This window comes from Rhinoderma darwinii, chromosome 3 (genome assembly GCF_050947455.1).
Source record: "Rhinoderma darwinii isolate aRhiDar2 chromosome 3, aRhiDar2.hap1, whole genome shotgun sequence".
Lineage (NCBI taxonomy): Eukaryota > Metazoa > Chordata > Amphibia > Anura > Rhinodermatidae > Rhinoderma > Rhinoderma darwinii.
Genome location: NC_134689.1, coordinates 229,521,783 through 229,547,411, shown reverse-complemented (window position 1 = coordinate 229,547,411; position 25,629 = coordinate 229,521,783). Strand labels below are relative to the sequence as shown.

At 40.8% G+C, this 25,629-nt stretch overlaps 1 long non-coding RNA gene across 1 annotated transcript in view; it reads right to left on the bottom strand.

The window, feature by feature from the left end:
* The window catches only part of LOC142747982 (uncharacterized), an 81,221-nt gene that overhangs the window by 43,409 nt on the left and 12,183 nt on the right, over nucleotides 1-25,629 (bottom strand). The window contains exons 2-3 of the long non-coding RNA XR_012882111.1: nucleotides 25,150-25,236; nucleotides 22,600-22,687 (exon numbers count right to left, since the gene is read on the bottom strand). This is a non-coding gene — a long non-coding RNA (uncharacterized LOC142747982). The remainder of the gene's footprint in view (nucleotides 1-22,599; nucleotides 22,688-25,149; nucleotides 25,237-25,629) is intronic.

Sequence of the window (25,629 nt, the reverse complement as noted above, 5' to 3'; positions counted from 1 at the left end):
CTTAACCCCTTCCCGACATTTGACGTACATGTACGTCATGGAAAGTACTGACTTCCCGCATCTTGCCGTACATGTACGTCAAACGTTTGGCACCGGCTCAGAAGCTGAGCCGGTCCCATCATCACCGGATCTCAGCTGTATCTTACAGCTGACATCCGACTGTAACGGCGGGGACCGAAATTAGCTTCGATCCCCGCCATTAACCCCTTAAGTGCAGCGCTCAAACGCGATCGCTGCACTTAAGGTGTTTGCAGCTCATCGGAACCCCAGTAATGAAATTGCCGGGGTTCCGGTGGCTGCAATGGCAACCGGAGGCCTAATACTGGCCTCCCGGTCTGCCTAGCACCGAAGCCGGTCAAGATCCGCCCGGCGGCGGAGCCTGATCGGCTTCCGTAGCTGCCGGCAAGATGGCGCCGGGTCAGGAGCTGATCCGGCGTCATCAGCGGTGGAAGTCAGCTGTACTGTACAGCTGACATCCACCTGTAACGGCAGGAACCGGAGCTAGCTCCGATCCCTGCCATTAACCCCTTCGATGCAGCAATCGAAAGCGATTGCTGCATCGTAGCGGTTACAAGCAGATCGCCAGCCCTGACAGGCAATCGGGACTGGCGACTGCTGTTATGGCAACAGGAGACACAATGGTCTCCTGCTCTGCCATTACGGAAGCCGAATTAGGCCCCGCCGGGAGGCGAAGCCTAAACGGCTTGCTGTCAGTGAATGACTGACAGATCTAATACATTGCACTACATAGGTAGTGCAATGTATTAGAAAAAAAAAAATCTGACCGTTGGACCTTCAAGTCCCCTAGTGGGACTTGAGAAAAAGTGTAAAAAAAGTATAAAAAAGTGTAAAAAAAAGTGCAAAAAATAAAAGTTTGAAAACAATAAAAGTTTCAAGTAATCAAATAACACACAATCCCCCTTTTACTCTTATCAAGTCCTTTATTATTGAAAAATAATAATAAACCATATGTATTTGGTATCGCCACGACCGTAACGACCGGAGGTATCAAAATATTATATTATTTATTGCACGCGGTGAACAGCGTAAAAAAAACCCGTAAAAAACGTTAGCAGAGTTTCTGTTTTTTAGTCACTTTGCCCTACAAATATTACAATAAAAAGTGATCAAAAAGTCGCACGTATCCAAAAATGGTACCTATAAAAACTATAGCTCGTCCCGCAAAAAACAAGCCCTCATACAACTCCGTCGACAAAAAAATTAAAACGTTATGGTTCTCACAACTTGGCGACAGAAAAAATACATTCTTTTTACAAAAGTAATTTTATTGTGCAAAAAGTTGTAAAACATAAAAAAGTTCTATAAATGAGGTATCGCCGGAATCGTACTGACCCGCAGAATAAAGGTAACATGTAGTTTATAATGCGTGGTGAACTCTGTATAAAAAAAAAACCAAAAAAAGCTGTGCCAGAATTGCGTTTTTTGGTTTACCTGGCATCCCAAAAAATAGGATAAAAGGTGATCAAAAAGTCACATGTACCCCAAAATGGTACCAATAATAACTACAGCTCGTCCCGCAACAAACCAGCCCTCATACCGCTACGTCTATGAAAAATAAAATTAGTTATGGCTCCAATAAGTCAGGAAATAAAAAAATATGCAGTTGTGCCCGAGGAGAACATTTCTTCTGTTTCAAGAGGCGATTTATCAAGGACCTAAAATTAGGGAACCAGGAAGGGAGGGCCCAATCATATCCGATGGAAGCGACGGTGCCCGTATTATACCAGGATAATACTTTCCCAGCAAAATTCCCCAAACTACAAAGGCGCGGAGTGTGGACCAAAAGGGGGATAAGAAATGACACCATTTATCAGTGCGACACCGGCCTGTGCAGAAAGGATTGCTTCACAGCGTAACACACATCTATGGATTATTTTTATTTTTTTATACCACCTGACTATGCCCCTTATATACTCCGCCCCGCTTACATGTACCCCCACATTATAAAACACCAGCAATACTCAAACAAATATAGTACCAAGCAAAATCCGCTCTCCAAAAGCCAAATGGTGCTCCCTCGGCCCTGAACCCTACAGCGTGCCCAAACAGCAGTTTCCTTCAACATATATGGCACCGTCATACCCGTGAGAACCCTTTTAACAATTTTTGTGGTGTGTGTCTCCAGCGTCATAAGCTGGGCATGACATATTTGCCACTGAATGGCATATCTAGGGAAAAATATAAATTTTTAATTTGCACCATCCGCAGCGTATTCATTTATGGAAAAGACCTGTGGGGTGAAAATGCTCACTACACCCCTTAATAAATGCCTTGAGGGGTGCAGTTCCATAATGGGGTCACTTATCAGGGGTTTCTTTTTATTATTTCACATCTGAGCCTCTGCAGTTGTGAACCAATACTTTGTAAATCGCCAAATTAGGCCTCCACTCCGCATGGTACTCTTCACTTCTGAGCCCTGTCATATGTCCAGACAAAAGATTAGGGCCACATGTAGGGTGTTTCTAAAACCGGGAAACACCGCATAATAATTAGAGAGCTGTCTTGTTATGGTGGCACAAGCCGGGCACCACATATTGGCATATCTATGGAAAAAAATCCCATTTTCACTCTGCAACATTGAGCGCACACTAATTTCTACAAAACACCTGCAGGGTTAAAATGCTTACTACACCCCTTGGTAAATGCATTGAGGGGTGTAGTTTACAAAATGGGGTCACTTCTGGGGGGTTTCCACTGTTTTGGGCCCACAGGTGCCCAGAAACCAATCCAGCAACATCTGCACTCCAAATGGCGGTCCTTCCCTTCTGAGCCCTGCCGTTTGCCCAAACAGCAGTTTATGACCACATATGGGGTATTGCCGTACTCGGGAGAAATAGCTTTACAAATGTTGGGTTCTTTTTTTCCTTTATTTGTTGAGAAAATGAAAAAATTTGCGCTAAAGCTACGTCTTATTGAAGAAAAAGGACTGTTTTTATTTTCACTGCCTAATTCTAATAAATTCTATGAAACATCTGTGGGGTCAAAATGCTCACTACACCCCTAGATGCATTCTTCAAGAGGTGTAGTTTCCTAAATGGAGTCCCTTTTTGGGCGTTTTCATTGTTTTGTCCCCTCAGGGGCTTTGCAAATGTGACCTGGCCTCCGCAAATCATTCCTGCTAAATGTGATCTCAAAAAGTCAAATAGTGCTCTTTCCCTTCTAAGCCCTGCCGTGTGTCCAAACAGCCGTTTATTACCACATGTGGGGTATTGTTTTACTCGGGAGAAATTGCTTTACAAATTTTGTGGTGCTTTTTCTCCTTTAGTCCTTCTGGAAATGAGAAAAAATTAGCTAAACCTACATTTTCTTTGAAAAAATGTAGATTATTATTTTCAGGGCCTACTTCCAATAATTTCTGCAAAAAAACTGTGGTGTCAAATCGCTCACTATACCCCTAGATAATTTCCTCAATGGGTGTTGTTTCCAAAATGGGGTCACTTGTGGGGGGTTTCCACTGTTTTGTCCCCTCAGGGGCTTTGTAAATGTAACATGGCCTCCGCAAACCATTCCTGCTAAATTTGAGTTCCAAAAGCCAAATGGCGCTCTTTCCCTTCTCAGCCTCGCCGTGTGTCCAAACAGCCGTTTATTACCACATGTGGGGTACTGTTTTACTCGGGAGAAATTTCTTTACAAATTTTATGGTGATTTTTCTCCTTTAGTCCTTGTGGAAATGAAAAAAAATTAGCTAAACCTACATTTTATTTGAAAAAATGTAGATTTTCATTTTCACAGCCTACTTGCAAAAATTTCTGCAAAAAACCTGTGGGGTCAAAATGCTCACTATACCCCTAGATAATTTCCTCAAGGGGTATAGTTTCCAAAATGGGGTCACTTGTTTGGGGTTTTCACTGTTTTGTCCCCTCAGGGGCTTTGTAAATGTGACATGGCCTCCGCAAACCATTCCTGCTAAATGTGAACTCCAAAAGCCAAATGGCGCTCTTTCCCTTCTCAGCCACGCCGTGTCTCCAAACAACCGTTTATTACCACATGTGAGGTATTGTTTTACTCGGGAGAAATTGCTTTACAAATTTTGCGGTGCTTTTTCTCCTTTAGTCCTTGTGGAAATGAGAAAAAAAATCGCTAAACCTACATTTTCTTTGAAGAAATGTTGATTTTAATTTTCACGGCCTACTTCCAATAATTTCTGTAAAAAACCTGTGCGGTGAAAATGCTCACTACACCCCTAGATAATTTCCTTGAGGTGTCTAGTTTCCCAGATGGGGTCACTTTTGGGGGATTTTGACTGTTTTGGCACCGCAAGAGCCCTTCAAACCTGACATGGTGCCTAAAATATATTCTAACAAAAATAAGGCCCCAAAATCCACTAGGTGCTCCTTTGCTTCTGAGGCCGGTGTTTCAGTCCAGTAGCACGCTACGGCCACATGTGGGATATTTCCTAAAACTGCAAAAACTGGGCAACAAATATTGAGTTGCATTTCTCTGGTAAAACCTTCTGTGTTATAAAAAAAATTGTATTAAAAATGTATTTCTGCAGAAAAATATGAAATTTGTAAATTTCACCTCTACTTTGCTTTAATTCCTGTGAAATGTTTAAAGGGTTAAGACATTTTCTAAATGCTGTTTTGAATACTTTGAGGGGTGAAGTTTTTAAAATGGGGTGACTTTTTTGGGGTTTCTAATATATAAGGCCCTCAAAACCACTTCACAACTGAACTGGCCCCTGTAAAAATAGCCTTTTGAAATTTTCTTGAAAATGTGAGAAATTGCTGCTAAAGTTCTAAGCCTTGTGAGGTCATAGAAAAATAAAAGGATGTTCAAAAAACGATGCCAATCTAAAGTAGACATATGGGGGATGTTAATTAGCAACAATTTTGTGTATTATAACTGCCTGTCTTACAAGCAGATACATTTAAATTGAGAAAAATGCTAATTTTTGCAATTTTTCGCTAAATTTTGGTGTTTTTCACAATTAAATACTGAACATATCGAGCAAATTTTGCCAGTAACATAAAGTCCAATGTGTCACGAGAAAACAATCTCAGAATCGCTTGGATAGGTGAAAGCATTCCGGAGTTATTACCACATAAAGTGACACATGTCAGATTTGAAAAATGAGGCTCTGTCAGGAAGGTCAAAAGTGGCTAAAGAGGGAAGGGGTTAAATATCTGCTTTTATTTTGCTTGTAGGATTGCTTCAGTCTCCTGGAAATGATAGTGTTCATAGACGTCAATGACACAGCAAATTATGCGGCCGCTGTAATTGATAGAAATTGTTGGCTACAACACACTTTTGTATTACTGTGTACATAGTAAACAAGAGTCCAAAAATTGTGAAATAGTGTGTGTATGCCTGATGTTCATATAAAAAGTTTTCTTTCTTTTTTAAATAGGTCAATCCCTTGTGTGCATCTGGCAGTGGATGAGTAGTGGCCGATATGAAGAATATCAGAACGTTCTATAGAGGTTTGTAATCTTTGCTGTGATCTGGTCCAGTGAGCAGTATGAGATGGCAGTCTGTGGCCAAGCAACTGATGATGGAACAAAAACAAGCCAAGCACCCTTACCTTCTCAGGAGGCTGGTTTCACGTGGTGATTAGAGTTAACATGCAATGTCTAGCACCATATGAAATCAGTGTCCTTGGAAGGAGTCATTCTGCGCCAAGAATCAATGGGAACACTGGTTATGTCTCTACAGCTGAACTGGTTACAAAAATGTTTGCGTGTCTAAATAGAATACATATGACAATTTCTAATGTATGGATTTAGCTGAGAAATGTGTTCCAATGTCATTTGTATGTTTCCCTGCTCTAAATGGTCTTGCTGCTAATGCAAATTTATACATTATTAAACGGGTATTCCCATTACAGACATTTATGGCATATCCACAGGATATGTCATAAATGACCTATAGATGCAGGTCCCACCTCTGGGACTCGCACCTATCCCTGGAAAGGGGCCACCTGACCCCCATCCTACCTTCTGGCATTGGGCTCCGGCCACTGAGTTAGGAGGTGGCTCGGTTTTCTTGGAAACAGCTTTCACCTGTTTTCCGAAAAACCTCTCTGCTTCCTAACTCAATGGCCAGATCACAGCGGCAGCTGGTATGAGCGGGTCAGGGGGCCTCGTTCTACAAATAGTTGCGGGTCCCAGAGCTGAATACGGTCTTGTTGAGTTGAATATATAACAGTGTGCACTAAGCTCTATCTAGTAGCGGCTACAGGTAATCAGAACATTGTTTTAATTCTATGGGGCAAATTTATCCACCTTTCTGCTCCAGTTTTCTGGCGTAGTGAAGACGCAAAAAGGCGCAAAAGGAGATGGGGACATTGCGGACTAACAATTTTCTTATAACTTATGCCAGAAAACTGACATAAATTGTAGCGGAAATCTACACCAGATTCTAGCTTTCACTAGCTCCTAGATGTCGCTCTGTGGGGCATAGCAAGGTAGATCAGACTACCCCCTGACCATCAAACTTCCCCCTTATTGGACAATGAATAAATATATATATAATGTATACTCACGGCTACTTTTTGCTTCTCTCCTCCCCTCAGCTTGCCACGGCTCATATTATGCACTGACGCCGGGCAGCGTCGGGACGTAGTATGTAATACAGCACTCGTTGAGTGCTGTGTTGCATATAAGGCCCTGATGCTACTCGGTGTCAGGACCTTGTGTAGCCATGGCCAGTAGTGGAAGCCTGAGGGGACCTGGAGAAGAGGAGAGTAGTGGTGAGGTGAGCATCTATTTTTTTTATTTTATGTTCAATGGAAAGTAAATGGATGCAGCACGGCCACAGTCATACGCATCTTAATAAATCTATAATTATAGATTATATATTCCGAGTACCTGAATGACTTCCTTATGAAACAGGAGAAATAAGGTAATAGGAAAAAGCAGGTACAGGCCTGCGTTTGGCTCGATCCAGAGTTCACATGTGTTTTATTCCCATCTCTTGGCTATGAATCGGTTAACTGTTAGGGTAGTATTCAAAAAACTTGCCTTATTTTTAACAAATTCAATCTTATTTTATCTTGGAAAATGATCTGGAAGAATATCCACACAGGCAGTAATGTAGACGGGTTTGACATCAGAAAGGAAATAATTGACCACTTAGTCTGAACATTTTCCTATTTGTGCGTCTGATCATCCAGAACGTCTGGCATTAGAGCTTCTTGTACGCTTTGTAAAATATGTCAGTAGGTTGCAATACTGAAATGTGCGTCCTGAATCAACCTTGTCTCACCGTTGTATTGCTCTACCGTGTTATAACCTGTTGCGTTGAAGTGTTTCATTGATTCCCTCTGTAACGATCCAGATTGCAAAATGAACGCCACCTCCTGAGCATCAATAATATGAACCCCTTATAAAGGATGACCGATTTCTTTTGGTGTTCAGAGTCTTCTGTTTTTCTAGCACCATTTGAAATCGGTTATAATGATTGGGGAAAGCTCTGCTATAATAAATCAAGGATTCATCAGCATAGAAGCCCTGCATCTGCACTCCTGTTTCTGCTGGCTTTTCATATGATTTGTATTTATCAATGGTTGAATAAAGAAATATCATAAAAAGAAATGATGTCATTGTGAACATAAACTTGGTGGCATTAAAGATGGACAAAAATATTCTCTGTGTATTCATTTTGAATAATAACTAAGTCTAAACTTTATTCCTATTATATACAAAAAAAAGTCCTCTTTATGTGAAAAATATCCTAATATTTCAAACATTTTTATAAACTCCTTCATATATCACAGCGCATATATATGTGGAGTCACAGCTGCATTTCAACATTTTATTTTTGTTGCACAAGTAGCATCCTAATGAAATCACAACTGCACTTCCACGCTGATGGCGTAAAGCGTTGTGTTCACATCTCCGCTAGTTTTTCCATAACTCTATTCCCATGACAGATCAGAATAACGAAAGTGCCGGATCCGTCAAATGACGGGCACCGATGGAATCCATTAACTTTGATGGTTTCCTTTGGGTTTCCGTCATGGTTTCCATAATTTTGCTGGACAATATAGTGCTGCATTCTGCACTATGTATCGCAAATATGACAGAATCTGCGATGGAAGCTCCTAGATGAGTCTCTGACGCAGATTTGCAGAGCCTAATCTATAATCTCTCCCTTTTAATCCATTTGCTGCTGCAACAATTGTCTAGCTTTTGTAGACTTTGGCTGTACAGCACCCCACAACAAGAAAAAAGTTGAATGACTCAGAAAAATGTCACTGCTAATAAGCATTGAACTTCTTTGAGTGACTAAACTTATTTCTTGTTGTGGGGTCTTGTACAGCCAAAGTCTACACGTATTATTGAGGTCGCACAGCGGAGACCTTACTGTGTTACGCGCACCCATATAGGGTTTGTGCAGTGGGTTCCTTATTTTTTGTATACCTTTTTATAAACTTTTCACATACACAAAGAACCTGAATTCTAAAAACAAACAAAAAAATCATATATACCCCCCCATACCCAAATATTTTACAAAAGTAGACTGATTGCACGTTGTAAAAGTGCCACCCACCAATTTACACTGAGCCCCTTCGTGCAATTTTTCATCAAAGCATAATGTTGTGTAAAAATGCATATAAAGTCATGTTTGTAGCTATAAGTCTACCCCAAGCAGAGCCTGAGATGCACAACACCTATAAAAGTACAAGATGTGCAGAGCACATACATTCCGCTTACACGCACCTATGTCTACATGCACGAATCTTCACATAATCACCAGAACTGAAGAGACCAAAATCTCTGCGATCCAGATACCGGTAAACATCTGTGTCACAGAGATGGGAATACCTCTAAAAGGTGACGTGTCTGACAGTGGAATCAAGCGAAACTACTGTCTGGTCGAAAGGTAACCATGAAGACATTTTGAAAGCAGCTATGGATATGAATAAAGAACACAGCATGACAACTGAAAATTAGTACAAAAACAGTAAAGCAAAACCTTTACAAATTTACTCGTATCTAGATTTAAAATTCAATATTTTTTAAAATTAGATTTATGCTTTAAAAGCACCCATTTTTATTGCTAATATGCAGCTAAAAAGAAAAAAAAATTAGGCAACTTTACATATAATCTTGATGTAAACATATCTACCTATTTGTGCCTTAAAAAATTTGTTCTTTCATGTATCGGAAAGATATTTCGGCAGATTAAGTGTTAACTTAAATACATTGAAATATAAGGAATTTGACCCATATTTATGATCCCCTGTGCCACTGTTTCCAACACATACACATGTTCTGTAAATAGTGGGCAGAGCAAATACGGTATGCCACAAGTGCATATACCCTTACTCTTCTTATTTTTATCTCGAAAATGTTTTTTCCCTACAACATATTTATCAACAGGGTGTTTGCCCGGTCAATGAATCTGTAACACACTGGACTGGGGGAGAGACTTGCGCACCATTTATTTGGTACGCTGGTATTGTCAAATCTTCCCACATATATGAAGTAAAGGAAAAGTTGTCCTCTTGTTTATATATACGATTTTTTGGAGTTTTCTATTCCTTCTACTATTGTCTAATTTGGAGGTGTAGTGCAGAATTTTGGAAACACTGAACCGATACGCTATTCATCCTGTGAGACATATGTTTATAATAAAGGAAAAGTATTCATGTAGAGAGGGGAAGTTGTCTAACAGATTGTAACTGTCCAGGAAATACAGAAAAATTTCAACCTATGTAATGTTAACATAGTAAAAAAAAAAATAGATGTCACACTACTTGTCAAAGATACTTGCAGTCCTCTCCGCAGAAGAGAAAGGTGTAAGTATATGGAAGGTGAATTAAGGTACTAACTAGCCGAACAAGTCTGAGCAACCAAAACGTAATAACCAGTGTAATAAACAATAAAAGAAAATGGAAAAAAAAATACTTCAAATGTTTTTAATTCTCTTCAGACTGCAATAAACATGAAGGAACTATTCAGAAATCAAGGAATCGAGACACACAGTGGAACAAATTATCAAAAAGATCATATTGCTTTATTATATTAGCAGTAGGACCTAAGTGAGAACGGCTATTTAACAGTTGCTGCGTTTGCAAAAAAAACTAAAAATTGTCTCAAAGAAATTGTCTCACGTTATTTCAACTGTCACACTGCACGGTCAATGGGGCTTTCCAGTCCCATGAAAACAATTTAAAGAAACCGAAAACGAGTTAAAATATTATGTATTTACTTTTGAAATCTCTCACTGCTGCTGCTTCGACTGTTCCCTGGTCCCCTGACAGTCTTTATTTACCCTACTGCATTGATTATGTGTCATATTGATGACGGCAGCCAATGAGATCCCTGTTGCTGCCAGTGATTGGCTGCCAAGTACACATGTCGGGATGGCATATAATTACTGCACCAATTATATGCAGGGTGAACAAAGACTGACTGGGAAACTCCTAAAAAAGAAAAATTATAACATAACTTAAACGCTGGGGAATGGTGGCCATCTTCTCCAGCAAGGTGCAGCAGGGAAAGGGATAGTGGCACTTAAAGGGTTATTCCCATCACAGAAAGTGAGGGCATTGCCGTTACTTTCTGACCGGTAAGGTATGACCTCTGGAATTTCCACCGATCTTGGGAAAGAAGGTGCCACGGCGTTAATTTAGCGGAGTGCTGAATCTATCTGAGGATGAAGTTGGGACAAATGCTCACAGATTGTGGTTCCTTGGGTACAGGAAATAGAGTTGCAAAACTCTCTGTATTGAAAATAGTAAATTGCCGTTTTTAGTCGCAGACTACCAAAGTGGTGTACTTATTAGTTACAGAAAGAATATTGGAGCATCTTGTTTTCATGTCACATTTTGTGAAATGCAACACTGTTCATTCTAATGTTGAAGTAAACAAATAATGTGTAAAGGTTGGGTCTAGAAAATGACAACTTCAGTTTTACTTAATTTTTCAAGATTATTAGCAGTACCGGTGTGTCAGAAAATGGCATAGTTCATGCCCAAGTGAATTGCCATTTAGGTCTATTGTAAGGTCTGGAGCAGAAAATTACTATACAGCTCAGAAAATGTAAAAAATAAATTAAAAAAAGTACCAAAAAAAGGAAGTAAGATGGTTCAACAGATTCCAAGACACAGGGCCCCAATAAGTTGACTTGGACATGGCTCGAAGTATTCTACAAAAATCAATAAACTCTAGGAGGAATCATGAATATGCAACCAACTAAGTCTAACTGGGTGTGTGAGTCAAAACGTGGCCAGTACCACAATTCCAACACATATAATCCTGCAAGTCAGGATAAAACATTACATTTAGTTTATGGTTCAAATAATTTTTATTAATTTTGACCTAACAAAGTCACACATAGTGTAAGTGTCAAGTAAAATAATGTGTCCTGCAACAATGCACAATAACAGTGGGTGCCTGAAGGTCAATACAGACTGTGTATTCAATAGGTGTGCTGGAGGCCAAGAGGTTGCCTGTCCTGAAATATCAATGAATTAAGTTGACAGATGACACCAAATAATTGAATCTAGGGTGAAAAGTAATAGTAGCTCAGTGAGCTAAGAAAAGAACAAACAAGAGCAATATAAACATAGAGACAAAGACAAAAGGGCAGGGGAAGAACTAAGAGACAGAAGGGAGGAGGTGAGGTGGGGTATATGTGTTTGCGCGAGGGTAACACTTTTAGGCTGGGTTCACATACCATGGTCAAAAGACTTTCAGTTTTTCCATGACTCCTGAACCTTAGGGAATATTTAATTGATCAAATAGGGTCTGGGACGGTCTCATCATTGGCCCACTGGGCAATATAAAGGTGGTCCAGCGGAGCCAGAATTGATAGGAATTAGTTTGGTCGGAAGCCATCAAGTCCTCCATACAGATAATGTGGTTAAGCACGTCCATCCACATTGCACGGGAGGGCTTGATTGGATACCTCCAAAATCTCTGAATAACCAGCCGCATTGCCGTGATAAAATGTCAGACCCTTGCTGGTCAAGGACATGGGAACAGGAACTAACAACACGAGATCTATTTGTGTGGAGTTATGGATCGATCTCGGCCAGAACATGTAAAATAATCTAAATACATTATTACAAGGCGGGGAAATGCCTGGGCATTCCCACCAGATATGGGTCATAGTGCCGCCAGCAGAGTCACATCACCAGCATGTGGAGCGTTCCATAGGGTACCATTAAAATAATTTGAAACCTAAAGTGACTGGAAAGTCGTTCTGGGGCCCCTATACCATAAAAAACATGGGTGGGTGTGTTAAAACAAAAAAATTTAAAACTCAACTAGCCTCTGTACCCCACAGTTCCTTTTCTGGCTTGGGAGTGACGTTAAACTACAGCTTCCATTATCTTACCACTGAGGAAAAGAGTCGTGACTACAACCGGGATCAGTCTTAGCTCCTGACACATTGTCACTTTAGGTTACGTTTTTATGTTGGGCACAGACGGATATATATGGGTTGGTACTGCGCACTTGTCATTATGGTTCAGCCTGTTCACTTCAGATCATGCTTACGTTTTATGGATCTGACCCCACTTTGTGTAAATAATTGATCGGCTTGAAGTCCAGCTTCTAGAGGAAACATCAACAACAAGAACACGGAAAATGAACTATAGTAAAAGGCTCTCTGGCAGCGATAATGGAATCTTGTTTTAGACTTGTCTATTCCTTGTGTTTGCCAACTGAAAAGCCTCATGAGGATTACAAAGAAAATACTGAGAAATCGAGTCCAAAGGAAAACAAGCAGAGTGTTTGTACATTTTCTTCAAGAAATCCAACGTAATGCAAAAATGTTTACTGTCTGGAGACTCACGCTGTGGCCCGAACATTGCATAATGGTGTTATCAAATGTTGCACAATTATTCTCAGGTTACAGCAGATTTTATTTCATGGCAGGACATTAATCCATCATCAGTAAGACGTCGGTTGGAAACACAGCAGCAAGCACAAGATGGCTCTCTGAACTTCATAAAGTAATACACATGGCACCACGACCTTTGTATGGGTTTCATAGAATCGTCAGGTTTTGCTCTTCTTGCTATCTCCTGTATGTATGAAGCCTGCCACTTGCCTCCTGCTACACTCAGCTTCTGCTATTGGTAACATTCCATCAATCTGATTGGCTGTTCTACCGTCTTCACCCACCTCACAGGGACAAACATGCTCAAGGTCAACTCAAAGGTCAACTGTCACCAGGCCACTTCGTATTTTGCATCTGTATTTGGAAGCCAAAATCAGAGTGGGTCCATAATACGGAAGATTTGCAAATCTTTCCATTATACAATATATTTTTTCTCTGCTTATTTTCCACTCCTGGTTTTGGCTTTACAAATACTAATGCAAAATACTGCCGTGTGAAAGTAGCCCTAGGCTCTGTTCACATTTGCGTTTTATGCATTCTGTTATGTGTTTCACTAATTTTGACAATGCAGTCTTCAGTGTTATCACTAATGTTGATGGCAAAAAATACCAGTACCATGAAGGAAACCTGATGGATGCCATTATCACTATACGTAAATAGGATCCATTCTGAAACACATCTTAGCTGCTCTCTGCTTATGACACTAATGTGAACAGAGCCTTAGAACATGGCATCCACATTATATCCTATTAGAGATACAGTAGAGCAGTCTCTCAACCCCAGTGCTCAAGTTCCCCCAACAGGTCATGATTTAAGGATATCCCATGGAGAGAACACGTGTAGCAATTCCTGATGCACTGACAATAGTGATGTTACCTGTGCAATACTAAGGAAATACGGAGAACATGACATGTTAGACTAAGGCTGGATTCAAACGAGCACATTACGTCCGTAATGGACGGAACGTATTTCGGTCGCAAGTCCCGGACCGAACACCGTGCAGGGAGCCGGGCTCCTAGAATCATAGTTATGTACGATGCTAGGAGTCCCTGCCTCTCCGTGGAACTACTGTCCAGTACTGAAAACATGATTACAGTACGGGACAGTTGTCCTGCAGAGAGGCAGGGACTCCTAGCATCGTACATAACTATGATGCTAGGAGCCCGGCTCCCTGCAGTGTGTTCGGTCTGGGACTTGCGGCTGAAATACGTTCCGTCCATTACGAACATAATGTGCTCGTGTGAATCCAGCCTAAGGGTGCTCGTACGCGTTGTGGCTACATCTTAAAACTGCGTTAATTTGCTGAAGATGTGTGGTTTTGTAGCGTGGTTCTCAGCCGTGCGGCTCAATACTGCCATGCAGCCCCATGTGTATGGGCACCCTAAGGCTATGTCCACACAGAGTTTTTTGACCATTTTTTTTACGTGGAAACCGCGCTGCAAAACTCGTCAAAAACGGCCCGAAAATGCCTCCCATTGATTTCAATGGGAGGTGGAGGCGTCTTTTTCCCGCGAGCGGTAAAACCGCCTCACGGGAGAAAGAAGGGACATGCCCTATCTTCGGGTGTTTACGCCTCTGACCTCCCATTGACTTCAATGGGAGGCAGAGAAAGCGTATTTCGTGGCCTTTTATGCCCGCGGTGTTCAATGACTGCAGGCGAAAAACGCCGCGAAAATCGGCGTGCAGGCAGAGGAAAATCTGCCTCAAACTTCCGAACAGAATTTTGAGGCAGAAATTCCGCCTGCAAAAAACTCTGTGTGAACATAGCCTAAGGCCCTATTCATACTTTGCGTATTTTGGCGCATTTTATGCACCGAAATACACGTTAAAAAACTATTGCTTAAGCACATACAATGGTTTTTTACTCAAGCTTATTTAAATTACGCGTCACGTAAAAAAAAAGCGTCATGTAAATTTTTGGCATGTAAAGCAGCTCATGACCATGCCTGACTCCTTCCAGCTCTCACGTTCCGCTGCAACATTCAAATTGTAAGTTATCTTAAATCACTAAACTATCAGACAGCACTACTTTATGCCGCCAATAGAGATAACCCCTGAAAAACAGCCGCAGACTAATTTCCCTCCTCCACAAAATGTAACAGTGGGCGCTATGCATTCCAGTAGGAAGCGTTCTCCTAGTTTCTGCCAAATCCAGATCACCGCTCTAGGTTATACCTGGCATAGCACATGATGATCTTAAGCTTGTGTGCAGCTGCTAGATGGGGGAAACTCATTTCATGATGCTCGTAACGCACAATTCTGGAGCTTTAGTAAGTGAAGCAACAAGTGGAAGACAAGTGAATTTTGCGGCCCTGCTCTGTGAGTTTGCATGATCTACTGTTTCCTGGCAGAAGTGTTATCACTCCTAGACGCTTCCACTTCACAATAGTAGCACTTACAGTAGACCAGAGCTGATATAGCAGATCAGACATTTCACAAACTGATTTATGGCAAAGGTGGCATCTTGTGATAGTGCCACATTTAAAGTAACTGATGTCTTCAGTACGACCCATACTTCTGCCAATGTTTATCTATGGAGATTGCATGGCTGCTTGCTTGGTTTTATGCACCTGTTTGCAATAGGTCTGGCTGAAATACTTGAACTCAATAATAAGGAGAGGTGTCCACATACTTTTGTCCATATAGTGTATGTCTATAATGCAAAATACATTAGCAGGGACATTAACCCCTTCCCGCACCTGGACGTAACTGTACGTCCAGATAAGCAGTAACTTCGCGCACCTGGGCGTACAGTTACGTCCGCGCTTTAAAAGTTAACCGCCGCGCGGCGCTACACCGCAGCGGCGGTTAACTGTGCAGGGTGTCAGCCCTGCTCTCCCCGTTGCCGATCAGCGGCCTGTCGCCGCTGAAATCGGCAATTAACCCCTTCGATGCGGTGGTCAATTGCGATCACCACATCGAAGAGGTTTACAGCGGATCGGCAGCCCCCCACATGTATTTGCGGGGGCTGGCGATCCTTATCATGGCAACCAGAGGCAAGACAATGACCTCCGGGTTGCCATGTACGGAAGCCTCGGAGGATCAGCCTCCGGCCGTTCCTCCTCTGCTTCCTGTCAGTGTGACAGTTACGTCACAATGACAGTTAGAACACATTACACTACGTGTGTAGTGTAATGTGTTCCAGCAGCGATCAGAGCTGCCAGTCTAAGTGTCCCCTAGTGGGACAAGTAAAAAAAGTAAAAAAAAGATAATAAAAATGTTTTGAAAAAGTGTAAAAATCAAAGTTAGAAGTGACATAAACAAAGAATGCTCTTTTTCCTATAATAAGACTTTTATTATAGGAAAAAAATTAACACGTTAAAAAAAGTACACATATTTGGTATCGCCGCGTTCGTAACGACCCCAACTATAGAACTGTAATATTATTTTTCCCGCACGGTGAACACCGCGAAAAAAATAAACGAAAAACAGTGCCCGAATCACAATTTTTTGGTTACCAACCCTCCCAAAATATACAATAAAAAGTGATCAAAAAGTCGCATGTACGCCAAAATGGTACCAATACAAACTACATCCCGTCCCGCAAAAAACAAGCCCTTACAGCGCTTTTTTGACTGAAAAATAAAAACGTTATGGCTCTAAGAATATGGTGACACAAAAATTAATTTATTTTATAAATAAGTGATTTTATTGCACAAACGCTGCAAAACATAAAAAAATTATATACATCTGGTATCGCCGTAATCGTATCGACCCGCAGAATAAAGTATAATGGTCATTTATAGCCCAGGGTGAAGGCCATAAAAAAAACAAATAAAAAACATTGTCAGAATTGATGGTTTTTGGTCACCTTGCTTGCCAAAAAATGGAATAAAACGTGATCAAAAAAATTTCTGGTACCCCAAAATGGTACCAATGAAAACTACAGATTGTCCCGCAAAGAATAAACCCTCACACGGGTCCGGTGGAGAAAAAATAAAAGAGTTCTGGCCCTCAGAATATGGCGATGCAAAATGTGCAGAGTGTTCCAAAAGCAGATAAGATCGGGCACCATTTATAAGTGCGACACCGGCCACATATCTGCGGATTATTATTTATTTACTGCATTATTATACCCTCTTATTATACCCTGATGTACCCCGCACAGATAACATGTACCCTGATGTACTCCGCACAGATAACATGTACCCTGATGTACCCCGCACAGATTACATATGCCCCCACATTATAAACTGAAACACCAGTAAAACACCCAAACAGAACAACTACCAAGCAAACTCTGTGCCCCAAAAGCCAAATGGCGTCCCTCCCTTCTGAGCCCTGCAGCGTGCCTAAACACCAATTTACGTCCACAGATATGGCATCGCCATACCCGGGAGAACCCGGTTAATATTTTGAGTTATTTGTCTTCAGTGGCACAAACTGGGCATAACATATAGTGCACTAAAATGGCATATGAGTGGAAAATTGTAATTTTCACTCTGCACCATGCGCTGCGCATTAACCTCTGCGCGCACCATGACATAGCATGTCGTAGTGTGGGGGGTGATGTATGGAGCGTCTCACGTAAAAAATAAAGAATTTAGAACGGCAAAATCGCTGTTTTTTCGGTCACCTTGGCTCTACCTAAAAATGTAATAAAAAGTGCTCAAAAAGTTGTATGTACCAAAAAGTTGCACCAATAAAAACGACCGCTCGTCCCTCAATAAATAAGCCCTCATACCGCTCTATTGACTGAAAAATAAAAAAGTTGTGGCTCTTGGAACGCGGGGAGGAAAAAACTAAGAAGGAAAAGAAAAAAATGGATCACTCCAGAAAGGGTTAATTACTTTCTAATGAAAAACCATTTATGACCACACGTGGGGTATTGCCGTACTCGGGAGAAATTGCTTTACAAATGTTGGGGTGCTTTTACCCCCTTTATCCTTTGTGAAATTGAAAAAAATGCAACATTTTAGTGGAAGAAATGTTGATATTCATTTTCATGGCCTAATTCTAATAAATCCTGCAATAGACTTGTGGGGTCTAAATGCCCACTATATCCCTAGATAGATTCTTTAAGTGGTGTAATTTCCACTTTTGGGGGGTTTCCCCTGTTTTGGCCTCTCAGGGGCTTTGCAAATGCGACATGGCACCCAAAAACCATTTCAGCTAAATTTGAGCTCCAAAAGCCAAATAACGCTCCTTCCCTTCTAAGCCTTGCTGTGGGTCCAAACAGCAGTTTATTACTACATATGGCATATTTCCGGAATCGGGAGAAATTGTTTTACAAATGTTGGGGTGCTTTTTCTCCTTTATTCCTTGTAAAAATTAAAAATGGCTACCTTTTTTCAGAAAAAAAGTCGATTTTTACCTTTACAGAATAATTCCAATGAATTCAGCAAAACAACCGTGGGGTCAAAATGCTAACTTTACCCCTAGAAAAATTCCTTGAGGGGTGTAGTTTCCAAAATGGGGTCACTTTCCGGCGGTTTCCACTATTTTGTTCCCTCCAGTGCATTTCAAACGCGACATGGCACTGAAAACCATTCCAGCAAAATGAGAATTTCAAAATCCAAATGGTGCTCCTTTCCTTCTGAGTCCTGCTGTGGGTCCAAACAGCAGTTTATTACCACATATGGGGTATTGCTATAATCAGGAGAAATTGCTTTACATATGTTGGGGTGTTTTTTCTCTTTTATACCTTGAAAAAATTAAAAATTTCTACGTTTTTTCAGAAAAAAGTAGATTTTCATCTTCACAAAAAACTGTGGGTTCAAAATGCTAACTATACCCCTAGATAAATTCCCTGAGGGGTGTAGTTTCCAAAATGAGGTCACTTTTGGGGGTCTTTATTGTTTTGGCCCCACAAGACCTCTTCAAACCTGACATGGTACCTAAAATATATGCTAAAAAAAGAAGGCCCCAAAATCCACTAGGTGCTCCTTTTCTTCTGAGGCCTGTGTTTCAGTCCATGACCGAACTAGGGCCACATGTGGGGTATTTCTAAAAACTGCAGAATCTGGGCAATAAATAATAAGTTACATTTTTTGGGAAAAACCTTCTGTGGTATAGAAAAAAATGTATTACAAATGAATTTTGTATAAAAAAAATGAAATTTGTAACTTTCACCTCTACTTTGCTTTAATTCCTGTGAAACGCCTAAAGGGTTAATACACTTTCTGAATGCTGTTTTGAATACTTTGAGGGGTGCAGTTTTCAAAATGGGGTGATTTATGGGGACTTTCTAATATATAAGACTCTCAAAGCCACTTCAGAACTGAACTTGTCCTTGTAAAAATCGCCTTTTGAAATTTTCTTGAAAATATGAGAAATTGCTGCTAAAGTTCTAAGCCTTGTAACGTCCTAGAAAAATAAAATAATGTTCAAAAAACGATGCCAAACTAAAGTAGACATGTGGGGGATGGTAACTAGTAACTATTTTGTGTGGTATTACTATCGGTTTTACAAGCAGATACATTTAAATTTAGAAAAATGCTAATTTTTGCAATTTTTCGCTAAATTTTTGTGTTTTTCACAATTAAATACTGAATCTATCGGGCAAATTTTGCCAGTAACATAAAGTCCAATGTGTCACGAGAAAACAGTCTCAGAATCGCTTGGATAGGTAAAAGCATTCCGGAGTTATTACCACATAAAGTGACACATGTCAGATTTTAAAAATCGGCTTCGTCCTGAAGGCCAAAACAGGCTCAGTCCTGAAGGGGTTAAGGTTCACTGACCCCCGTTTACCAATTCTCCATATAACTAACTCGTAATAGAGATTCACACCTATCAGGCATTTATGGCATATCCTATGGATTTGCTATAATTTTTAAGATGATAATATATCCATTTAATGGCAGCATATTGTGTGTCCAGGTCCATAGAGTTATTATGACAAATGGCGCAAAAAAAAATTGAATATAGAATATAGAATATAGAGCAGTCTTGAGCACATACAAAAAGAGCAATCTCCCAGCTTCAGTCCGCCTTCCTTACTGTTGAATGACAGCACTGTTAGAAGCATTTTCCCCCGCAACTACCGTTACTGTTTTACGACGTCCATTACGCAGGTAGGGCTTAGTGTTAGCCAGTAAGTAGGCTAGCACTAACCCCCCATTATTACCCCGGTATCCCCCACCACCAGGGGTATCAGGAAGAGCCGGGTACGATCCAGTACCTGACCATCTGTAGTGATGGCCGGGCACTGGGGCGGCCGCAGGCTGGTATCATTAGGCTGGGAAGGGACAAAAACTGGCCCTTCCCTCCCTGGTAATGCTAGGCTGCTGCTGTTTTATTCTATCTGGCTGATTATAAAAATATAAAAATAATTTATTAATTTAAAAAAACCAATGTGGGGTCCCCCCATTTTCATAACTAGCCAAATACAACAAAACAGCCACAGCCTAGCATTACCAGGGTGGGAAGGTCCACTGTTTTTGGCCCTTCCCAGCGTAGTATTACCAGCCTGTGGTCGCCCCGGTGCTCGACCATCACTACAGATGGTCGGGTACTGGATCGTACCCGGCTCTTCCCGATACCCCTGGTGGCGGTGGGTACCTGGGTAATAATGGGGGGTTAGTGCTAGCCTTTATACTGGCTGATACTAAGCCTCGCTTTAGTAATGGACGCTGTTAAAGTATTAAAAAACAGTTTTTCATTCCTTGCTCCTACTGTGAACCGCCATGCAGTTACATGGCGGTTCACAGTAGGAGCAAAGAAAGATTAGCAGCTATGAAAGATCAGCGGCTCTCATGTGCCGCTGATCCTTAATAGCCACTTATCTGCTGTTTTGAAGGCACCGCTGCTCCATTGTTCCTTGCTCCTATGAATGCCTCTCCTATTCAAGGGAATAAGAGAAGGCTGTAATACTGTGAACCACCGCTAGAGGGCAATTCACAGTAGGACCAAGAAACAGCTGATAAGCGGCTATGAAGGATCAGCGGCGATCGTGAGCCGCTGATCCTTTATAGCCGCCAATCAGCTGTTTTGAAGGAACAGCGACGAGCGCCGCTGCTCCATTGAGTGCCCGCCCCCACACACACACACAAACCCCCTTAAACATGCAACCGCAGCGCACACAGACCCCTCACACACACACACAAACCCCCCCACACACAAACCCCCACCCCACACACACAAACCCCACATGCACGCACACACACCTTAGCTTACCTGCAGTGCGGCCACTCTTCACCAGAATGGCGCCGGCTTTCCCCCTACAAACCAGCTTCTATGCTGGGTTGCTCTGAACTGCGCATGCGCAGTACAGAGTTAGACGGCACAAGCACAGGATATAATGAACGGCTCCCGTTCATTGTGTCCTATGCACTGTGCTGCCATATTTCATCTGTGTATGTGTCGTGAAGAGACACATACACAGATGAAATAAAACATGGCAGCCCCCAGTACACTAAAAAAGTGTTAATTAAAAAAAAAACATTTTATGTGAAAAAAGTAAACGTAAATATAATATTTAATTAAATAAAAACACAAATTAATAAAAAAAAAATATTCATCACATCTTTCAGAGTTAGGAAGGCGGGGGAGCGCGCTCCTCGTGAATACTCTAGTCCAGTGTATTCCTTGTAAGAGGTTATTAGCCAAACGAGTGCAATATTCTTTCTTGTGCTGCTTATCTTAGAAACCCTTCGGACCTGGATATAACTAGGACTGCATGTTATGCTAACAGCTTTAGTAGGGGAGATTTAGATTGTTTACATTTTTTTCCGATAAAGAAATAGTTTTCTATTTATATATCTGTGTGCCCACGTGCTTACTATTAAATTTCCTGGCAGGGTACAGGCTCTGCGTTTCTGAGCTGTCTCTGGGGACATTTCATGGTAATAGCAATATAACACACAACTGCCATGAAACGGAACAACAACAGATGTACTATTGCAAAAGATTTATTTTCATCGGGACTTTAAATATAACAGATATGAAGAAATTGAGTTTAGAAAAGTCCCCATTCTGGCTCTCAATACAATTATGAACTGCCCAGTCATTCCAAAGTCTATGCAGGCAGGGTCCTAAATAAGATAATGGAATTATATGGGGTCATTGAGAAAGCGGTGCAGGTGATTTATGGGTTTATATAAATAAACAATGGAGCAGTAGCAGTAAAATATATTGAATTAAAATGATGCATCCTCAAAGTTGAAAGAAGGCTACGATAATGGATGGGTGTTCCACTTTTAGCTAATTAATGTTATTTTTTGTAAAAAAAAAAAAAAAAAAGCTATGCAATTTTCTAATATACGTTCTGTATTAATTCTTCATGGCTTTCGAGATCTCTGCTTGTTGTTGCTCAGTAGGAACATTAATTGTTTACTTCTAGTGGATAAAATTCTGTCCATGGTCATGTGATGGACACACAGGTGCATGGCTCGTTACAGTTACTGTATGTGTATCGGAGTTGTGTCTTCTAATAATCCGTGCACCTGTGTGTCCATCACATGACCATGGACAGAATCGTATCCACTGGAAGTAAATAATAAATGTTCCTACCGAATAACAACAAGCAGATATCTTGTAAACAGTGAAAAATTAATACAGAAATTTTACTGGAAAATGGAATAACTTTTTTTATACACAAAGTAACATTAATTTGCTGAAACCAGACAATCCCTTTAAGGCTTTGGCCTCAATATTCACATTGCATATATTGGAACTAGATACCTAGTTGTGACTTGTCATCTCTGCAGTGTTGGTGGCCTGACATCAAAGATTTTCCTTGTTATGGGCAGCCAACATTGTTATATCCTATGTCCATTTATAGATTTACTGAATGTTTTTAAACTGTGAGTTCTTGGGACTGTATCATATAACCCTTACATTGTGGTAGCAATTGGCTGGCTCCTTGCCCATGAGGGTCTAATTATCTCTTGTCATGGGTAGCAAACTTCTTCTGTTATCGCCATTCCTATGGGGAGATATAAAACTGTTTTAGACTATTTAAACTAGAACGTGTAGGGACTATGTCACATAGTTCCTGCAAATCACAATGACCTACTTTTAAGAATCATCGTCAGTAGGTATTTTTTTCACACCCTATAAAAACAGCTTTTCTTTTATAGCGAAAAATGATTAACAAAGAGTAAAATGTGCCATTTAACCCAATCCACGTCAACCACCTCCTCTGAATTGGACATTGAAAAAAAAATTAATTAATAAACAATTTTTTAAGCTCCTTTTTATTTTCTCTTATCCATATATTAATTGGCAATTATGGACATTACTCAAGCCAATATTTCCTTGTCATTAAGAACTTATCGCTTTGATTATTATAAAGAAAAAAATGTATATTGAATGTATTTTTTTCATGAAACCCAGACAATATTCCAGCACAGGGATGGAATCTAACATCCAAATCATAATAATAACCAGGCGTGCAAGAAATAAAGATTTAAAGCGATTATCCCGGTTGTTAAAATTGATGGCCTATCCTCAGGATATCCATTAGATCATGGGGGTCCGACTCTCGGCACTCCACCGATCAGCTGTTTGAAGGGGCCGCGGTACTCGTACAAGCTTCAGCCTCTTCATTGTTTACATGGTTCTTCTTTTTGTTTGTTCTTGCACACGCTTTTACATTTTGTAGCGGCCGTGCAAGGTATTGCACCATTGACCCATTCAAGTGAAGGCCATCAAATATTAAGCCATCAATTTGGGGGTGCCGATGGTTGTCATGACATCCGGAGGCCGGGCTGTTCCACAAACTTGGGCCCCCTTCCCCACCGGCGCTCCGCCGTGTCTATAGTGAACACCACCTTTTTGTGAGAGCATTGACAAATTGTTGTTACAATTCCCCTTGTCAAAGGGCTGTGTCCCTGCATACTGACAGTCTCCAACCATCGCTGAAAGTATTACACTGTGTAGGAACACATCCTCCTGACAATGGGTATAGTAACATGCATTTGTATTTTAGTCCTGGGTACAGAAAGACTTTATGTGGAATACAAGGATTTCCTACAACAGACATGTCAGGAGAGGGGACAGCTTTTTTTTATAGATCCAGTGACTCACAAATGACGTCTTCTCTGAGGGGAGTCGTTCTCTTTTCTTCTACATCTGACACAGACAGTTGTGGCGACTTCTCCTGATGAGACATCCTTGCTCCTCACTTCTGCAGCCAGTTCCAGCCTCCATAGAAACACACAAATTTAGACACCAAGGCCCAGAACCATACATTAAAGGGGTTGTCCGGGCCGGACCGGTTTTTATACTGATGACCTATTGATGTGCCCGGACAACCCCTTTTACTCAGACTAATAAATTCGGATCCCAGGCTAGATTATAGAATACATATAGACCCCAGACCAGACCACCCTAAACAAATACAGACCCTAAATAAATACAGACCTCAGACCAGACCACTAAATACAGACCCCAGACACGACCCTCTACACTAATAATGACCCCAGACCTGACTCCCTTAATTAATACAGATCCTAGACCAGGTCCCCTAAATACAGACCCCATAAACTAATACAGACCCCAGACCAGACCCCCTAAATACAGACCCCAGACCTCAAACTAATACAGACCCCCTAACTTCAGACCCTAAACCTGACACCCTACACCAATAATGACCCCAGACCTGACTCCCTTAAGTAATACAGACCCCAGGGCTGTCTTACCATATTTACCTATTGTTAGGGCATACTTAGGTATGTCCTAACAATTGCCTGTGTACTATCCATACACAGGCTAACGTACTGGCATATACATTAAAGTGTAAAAATAAAGTAAAAACATAAAGTAATATTAAATTTAAAAAAATCCACATACACCTTTTTTTACAATAAACATTAAAATAAGTCTCAATACATAAAATATACACATATTCGTTATTGGCGCGGCCGTAATAACCTGCACAACAATTTTTTCACATCTCGCGCCTCACATCAGAAAATGGAAGAACTTTTTTTTTAAATTACTGTTGGCAAAGTATCGTTTTGGTATCGAAATCACAATACTAAACAAAGTATCGGTATCGAAGTCCAAATTCTGGTATCGTGACATCCCTAGTCATATCTCATCTGGACATTGGTTTGAGGATGGTCCAGATGATGTTCCTCTTCCCTTTGATGTTCAAGATTATATCATGGAAGAGGAAATGCTGGCAGATTTTATTTCTTCTTCCTGCCTGAAATTGAATTATTTTCATTGCCATGCTGACTTCTTCCTTGGTTTCTTCTTCCTTTATTAGTTTTCTTTTCAGCCTCCGCTTTGTCTTCATCCACACTCTCTTCTTCATCCTCGTCTGCTTTCTCATCACTAGTCTCCATGTCTTCCTCCTTATTATATTCTTGCAGTTTTTCTCCTCGTTCTCTTCTTGCTCCTTCGTGAACTCCTCTTCAGCTCTTCACACAGCTGGCTTACCATCGTTGATGTAGGTTTGCTGTCGTCTTCATACCATGGCCACGGTAGATACTTCCTCTGAGCATCGCGGTTTGTTGGCATGAGGCACTAAGAAAATGAAAGATTTAGTCAATTGTATATTGAGACGGTCTTATAAAACCTTTACATCTATAGATAGAACATGGATAAATCTTTTAAAAAGGCAACATAATAACCAGTATGATCACTAAGCTCCATCTTGAAGATTGGTGATGGGATGAATTTCATGCAGTAAATCAGCCGCTGTAGATCTCTCTTCTCTGTTGTGTTGGGATAAGATGAAGAGAGAACACAACCAGATAATAGGATCAATCATAGGCATCCAGAAACTGTCACGTATGTAGTATTACAGTAACACATTCCTTTAATGTGCCATTAATGGGACCCGAGAGGTGCTGAATTCTCATATATTCTAGATTATTTAACTGGTATAGAAAAAGTATAAATTTCCCTTTCAACCTT